Below are 7,219 nucleotides of genomic sequence, written 5' to 3'. Positions count from 1 at the left end.
AAGGACCCCGGCCACCCCGCCCTCCTGTGCCCGGATAGACCGGTGACCTCTGAGCTCATGATATATGACCACGGCATCGAGGGGCTGGGGTTCTTCCACCTCGAGGTCCCCGACATTCCCCCTCCCACCCCCTCGCTCCAAGCGATTGTCATGGTGGTGGATGGGGTGGCCTCCCGGGAGATGATCGAGGCCGAACTCAACCACCTCTACCGGCCAGTGGGATTGGGTGGTCACGCCCACCGCAGGCAACATCTTCACCGTGATCTTCCCCGACGCCATCAGCTATGGCTATGCCACCTGCATCGGTCAGATCACCCTCGCCCTCAACCAGCTCGTCGTCGACATCTCCAAGCCGATCCTCGACTCGAATGCGGTGGCCGTCCTAGACACAGCTTGGATCCTTGTGGCCGGCCTCCCAGACATCGCTCGGTCTGAGCCCATCATCCGCCAGATGTCCCGGATCTTGGGCAGGGTGGTGATGGTTGACGAGTTGTCCCTCCGCAAGGAGAAGGAGGTCCGGGTCAAGGTCAAGTGCTTGGACTCATCCAAGCTCTGTGCCACTGTCCGAGTGTTCTTCAACGACCAGGGCTTCGACCTCAGGATCGCACCTGAGGCCCCCAACCACGTCGGCCGCCCTCGCTACTCCGACGATGGTCCTCCCGGGGGCAACCCGGGGACGGGCGGAGACTACCACGGCCGCCATCACCCCCGATCCCACCGCTCCGACAATGATGTGGGCTCTGATGAGTCTCCCTCCCGCTCCCCCTCCCCTTCGCCTCCGCCGCCTGCTGCTGGGGGACGGGGCCGCCATGCCGCGCCTTCCTCCCTGACCGAGGTGCTAGTGCCCCTGGATGACTCTGCGGTCCAGGTGGTCGAGACCTTGGAGGGAAGAGACGTGTCCAGCGTCGGTCTGGTCGTCTTCCCGGCCTCCTTGCCGCGCTCCCCTGCCGTCCTCTCCACCGACCTTCTAGGCATGGGGGAGATGTCGGTCCTTTCCCCGGCTGCTCCAGGACCCCTCGCAGATGAGCTCCCGCCAGCTGTGTTGGCCCCCGAGCCCGGCCCCATTGACCTGGAGGCGGGCCCGATCGACGCCGGGCCCCTGGCCCTCGACTCCATCACCTCCGTCGAGTTGGTTATGCCAGACCCTCCAGTCATCCCTCCGGCCTCTCCGGTGCCGACTGCACCTGCTCCTCTTCGTCAGCCTCTCCTATGCACCATCTCCTCCGACCACTGCTCCACACTGGCGCTTCGGCCTTTGTCCCCGCCGGCTGCAACGGTGGAGTGGTTGGTGACCACTCCGATGGTTATCCACCCCCTTCCTCAGTGCTCGACCGCGTACTCGAGGCAGGGCTGGTCGGCCTCGTCTCCGGTCTCGTCCTCCCGCCTTATTGTTGCTGATTTGAGGCCCTCGGTCCTCAAATTGCAACACCGCATTGAGCCCTGCAAGGGGAGATGGCTCTCAAAGGCGGCACAGACCATTCTCATAAACGCCAACCTGTCCAACCTCATATTGTTCATTTATGAGTTCTACAGCCTGCACGAGACTTTGCACCACGAGATTGGCACGATCCAAGCCCGCTTTTTCTGGGCTGGCGACGGTGACAAGCAAAAATACCACATGGTTGGGTGGTCTGAGATTTGCAAGCCTCGTGGCCAAGTTGGCCTCGGGATTATGTCCTCCAAATGCATGAACATCGCCCTCCTTGCTTGATGGATTTGGCGAATCTCGACGGTGAGGGTGGTCTCTGGCTGCAGCTTATCCGGAATAAATACCTTCGCGACCAACCACTTGCTTTCTGCCATAGGTCCGGTGGCTCCCAGTTCTGGCAGTCCGTGATTCAGGTGTTACCTGTACTCCGGATTGGGACCTCCATTATGGTTGGCTCGGGCGCTAGTACCCTCTTATGGTTTGATAGGTGGGCGGGCGATGCCCCCTTTGCCGCCTGCTTCCCGAACTTGTTCGCCATTGCTGTCGACCCTCGGATCTCCGTCGAGGCGGCCCTTATTGACTTAGGGCGCCTCGCCTTTAGGCAGCCTTCGGGCCCCTGGAAGTTAACGCATGGCATGAGCTCCTGGACACCGTTGCTCTTCATGAGCCAGACCTCTCGCTTCCCCAGGACCTTGTTTCCTGGCGCCTAGAGCCCTTGGGCAACTTCTCCACCAAATCCCTTTACAAGTACATCGCTCCCTCCCCCGCCTCGGAACCTCTTACATTGATTTGGGAAATCAAACTTCCCCTTAAGATCAGGATCTTCCTCTGGCAGTGGATCCGTGGGCGGGTTCCGTCCGGAGTCGAGGTGCTGAAGCGTAATGGCCCCGATGATGGGATGTGCCCCCTGTGCGGGACGCTCGAGGATTCCAATCGTATCTTCTTCTCCTGTGTCTCTGCCCAATTCCTGTGGAGTTGCCTCCGCGAAGTAGTAGGAGGTCGTTGGTGTAACACCAACCTCCCAGATCTCTTCGCCGAGGTTCCGGCTTCGCCCCAACCTGGTCGCCACATTAGGTGGCTGGTGGTTGGGGTCCTTGCGTGGACGCTGTGGACGATTCGCAACAAACTAGTGATTCAACGAGTTCCCCTTCGCCGATCGACTGACGCAATCTTCAAAATGCGTGGTTACTTGTAGCTTTGGCAGCTACTTAGCCGCCCCCAGGATCTCGATGCCGTCAACAACATCATCGCGACTCTCCGTGTGTTGGCCATCCGCTTGGCGCCACCGCTTCCTCCTCCTCCCCCATAGCCGGATTAGATCTTGTAGTTGTTGTCCTGCCTGCGGCTTGGCCTTGTTTTTTATGTTTTGGGCTTGCTGAGTTTTGCCCTTAGCAGAACCTAGTACTTTTCGTCTCTGCCGCTCTATGTTTGTGTGTGTGGGTGTGAACCTTATTGTACTCGTTGGCTATGGTGGTTTGCTTTATTTATAAAGCGGGGTGAAAGCCTTTTTCGGTAAAGCCTTTCTAGGACGCACACCGTCCACAAGTAATAAGAATGAGACCGCTTGATTGTAAATCTCTTACTATTATGGTTCAAAAGATAATCTCCTCCACACTCAAAAAATCTCACAAGATGGAGCTCTTGATTTGAGAGGTTGGAGTGGTAAGTGGTGGTGGGGGTGGATTTGCCTGAAAATTAGCACATGATATGTATGAGGTCAAAATGGGATCTTAATGTAGTTGCTTTGAGCTACAAGTGAGTTAGTGGGGTAGGTGTATAATCTAGAGCAACAAATCAGACTATTACACATATTTTTGCAATGTACGTTGGCTCTAAAGGTTTACGCTGGAATCACCGAACAAAACTAAAGGGTGCAATTTTCCGACAGTTAGGACGGTATGGCCATAACTCATTTGAAGGCTTCGACTAGCACTGGCTCACTAGCGCATGCTACTGGAAGCGTACGGAAATTATGACTGCATGTCGTTCAGAATAGGGAGCCACATACAAAGGAGTGCATAGTTGATGTGTATTCGAGTCATAGGAGTGGTTGGTAACCAACAACATGCTCGTATTGATTAAGTTATTGTTGTTGTAATCAAAGAAGCATTGCCCAAAATGCTTTTAGAAAGATCCGAAGTAATTCAAACTGTAATTGTCCATACATGTATAATAATCCACTATGATGAGCAAACTTTCCCCTCCAGACATCACGGACGAGCCCGTGGATTCGCCTTCTCTCTGCTTGCGGCTCCGGCGGCCGGTGGTGGGGAGGGGAATGTTGGTGCCTCCGCTCCGGTTAGTATTTTAGGTTAGGATTTTTTAAAATCCTCGCAGGTGCGTTGTTTGAGCGGATGGGGCGATTTTTCTTTGAGTTTGTCTTCTGGCTTTCGACCCTCCTCGGGTTCGTCTGCCTGGACATAGTCGTTGGAGCTCCGGCATAGATTCATGTCGTCTCCTTGGAGCCGTGAGGTTAGAGTTTCTCGTCATGTGGCGAGGTTTGATGTCAGGTGCTTTAGATCTATGGATGGGTTCAATGACGACCATTGCCTCCATGGCGCTGGTCCTTATAACGTGCAAGAAGACTTTATGTTTGTTATCGACAAGGTCAAGCCGACTCCGGTAGGGGAGTGATGACAACGGCACGTCAGCGGCTCGTTCTCGCGGCAATGGTGATCGATGGTCGTGGAATCTTGATGTAATTTTTATTATGTATGAGATCCTTTGTACTTTTGGTTAACTTTTTAAATAGATAAAATGCTTTTCTCAAAATAAATAAATAATAATCCGCTAATGGATGTTTTTCTAACATGATACGGCGCCTCGTAGTCGGAATGTCAAATCTAGGATTTGAATTCTCGTGGGATTGGTGTACCACTGTTTTTTTAACCATCCAATCACAACAGGTTGTTTTGCAATGAAGATGGATGTTTGAGGGTAGAAATTCACATCCGGTTAGTTTGAACTAGGTTAAAAAACGAAAGATGAAATAAGATATACATTCTAGAGATATAGGGGTTGTTTCTTTCCAGGGACTTTCTGGTGTAGGTACTAGAAAAACTTAGAGATTTTTTAACCAAACAGGAGAGATTACTAGGGACTAAAAGTTGCTTCTTGGGACTAAATGAAGAAGACTCTCAGGAAGAGTCTTTTTTGAGACTTTTCCAATAACTAGATGACCCGTTGCGTCAATGGCACAAAGGGCGAGAGCAAACCAGACATTTGAGGCAAGCTCGTCAGAATATTTAGTCATAAAGAAATATATACTTAGGTATGATGTTGATACATAACAGCCATTTACAATGCTTTTAAAAAGCAAGCAACATAGGCAGAGATACCTCATATAGATAAGCATACATAATTTGAGCAAAGAAGATTTCTTTGGCCGATTGTGGTCTTCTGAGGGTGTGCATGCATGAATAAGCAGACTTGTTATTTGTTGGATAATGCTTGCATGGGCATTCCTCCGAAGGACTTGTCATTTCTCTCCATACAGATCCCCATACGGCAACAATGAAAGTTTCATGAACAAGGGTTTGTGCCAAGTTTGTTTTCCCATGTGCAACATCTCAAGTCTACATTCAGAGTTTGGCCAAGTTACCCCAGAGAATTGCCAGGGTTTCCTCGGGAGGATTATCACACAACAGGCATGTATAGTCATTGGCAACTCTATAGTGCCTCAAGCGTAGCATATTCATATTCATCCTGTCAGCCAAGAGAAGCCAGGCGAACACCTTTCCATTTCATATTGCACTTGGCTTTCCAAATCCAGTTAAACGCAGCATCAACCGACATCTCTCTAAAGCAAAATGAATAGTACCTATTTGTGACAATGCTGGTGGAATCCCCACTTCTCGTATGAGGACTGTAGAAGGAGCAATGCATGAAAAAAAGGAAGTCAAAGTTAGCGGATAGAAAGAAAATATGAGGAATGCACCTATCATGCCTCATGCATGTAACTTCTCATAGTAAACGAAAAGCTGGCAAGCAAACTTCATTTAGCATAGCAAGGGGAGACCAGGCAAACAAAAAAAATTGAAAAATACAGTAACGACTACTAATCCATCAAACTATGAATTCCAGAACTTTGTTTTAATAGGAATATCCATGTCATCGACCAAAAAGAGGGCACAAACGATGAGCTATATTTAGGAATGAAGAAAATCACATTAGAAAAGAAACCCTTCCGAGTTCATTGCTCTTGCGCATGCACAAATGAAATGGAAACCTGTTGTGCTTATGCCCATGATCAAGCCTCTCGCACATAAAAGCTACAATGAGACCTGAAGGGAGGGAAGCTGGAGGAGAAAGGAGAGAGATGACCTGCGTCGCGAGGTTCCTATAGTGCAAACGGTCATCGTGGCACGCTATGGGCAGTGCTCAGAGTACTCTCAACTCAGGAGAGAATTGCCCAGAGTAATCCAAACTGGTACAAAACAATACATAAATTCTTTGCGCCAATATATGATCCTTTCAGTTTGAGAAGAGTTCAAAACTATCTTACGAATTCTTGCAAGCCTTCCTACTGTACTGATCATGTAAAATCTGTGAAATTATTACAGGCATTTTTTTTCTCTAGAAATCTCCAATCCGATGTTTCAAGATGAGCAGTTGGAGTCCATTTTGATGAATTATGAAAAAAAGAAGCCCATTGCACTGTGAATATCTACGTTATGTAATTCCCATAAAGTAAAACAAAATGGTTTAAATAACCTTCTATCAGGGTAAATTCGAGTTCTTGCATTCCTTTTATTTGACTCACACTTGGCTGCTGCTCATTGCCTACTACTCTTAGCTAAAAGGAGGTGATTCGAATATAAGCACTATTTCTTCCGGCTATACAAATTATTGTGGTCATCAAGTTAATTCAACCACTCAACGTTATATTGAAGGAAATATGCCCTAGAGGCAATAATAAAGTTATTATTTATTTCCTTATATCATGATAAATGTTTATTATTCATGCTAGAATTGTACTAACCGAAAACATGATACATGTGTGAATACATAGACAAACATAATGTCACTAGTATGCCTCTACTTGACTAGCTAATTAATCAAACATGGTTATGTTTCCTAACCATAGACATGAGTTGTCATTTGATTAACGAGATCACATCATTAGGAGAATGATGTGATTGACTTGACCCATTCCGTTAGCTTAGCACTTGATCGTTTAGTATGTTGCTATTGCTTTCTTCATGACTTATACATGTTCCTCCAACTATGAGATTATGCAACTCCCGCTTACCGGAGGAACACTTTGTGTGCTACCAAACGTCACAACGTAACTGGGTGATTATAAAGGAGCTCTACAGGTGTCTCCAAAGGTACATGTTGAGTTGGCGTATTTCGAGATTAGGTTTAGTCACTCCGATTGACGGAGAGGTATCTCTAGGCCCTCTCGGTAATGCACATCACTATAAGCCTTGCAAGCAATGTAGCTAATGAGTTAGTTACGGAATGATGCATTACATAATGAGTAAAGAGACTTGCCGGTAACGAGATTGAACTAGGTATTGGGATACCGACGATCGAATCTCGGGTAAGTAACATACCGATGACAAAGGGAACAACGTATGTTGTTATACGATTTGACCGATAAAGATCTTCGTAGGATATGTAGGAGCCAGTATGAGCATCCAGGTTCCGCTATTGGTTATTGACTGGAGACGTGTCTCGGTCATGTCTACATAGTTCTCGAACCCGTAGGGTCCGCACGCTTAAAGTTTCAATGACGATTATATTATGAGTTTATGAGTTTTGATGTACCGAAGGTTGTTCAGAGTC

Source organism: Triticum dicoccoides, chromosome 7B (genome assembly GCF_002162155.2).
Source record: "Triticum dicoccoides isolate Atlit2015 ecotype Zavitan chromosome 7B, WEW_v2.0, whole genome shotgun sequence".
NCBI classification, from domain to species: Eukaryota; Viridiplantae; Streptophyta; class Magnoliopsida; order Poales; family Poaceae; genus Triticum; species Triticum dicoccoides.
Note: the sequence above shows the minus strand (reverse complement) of the source record.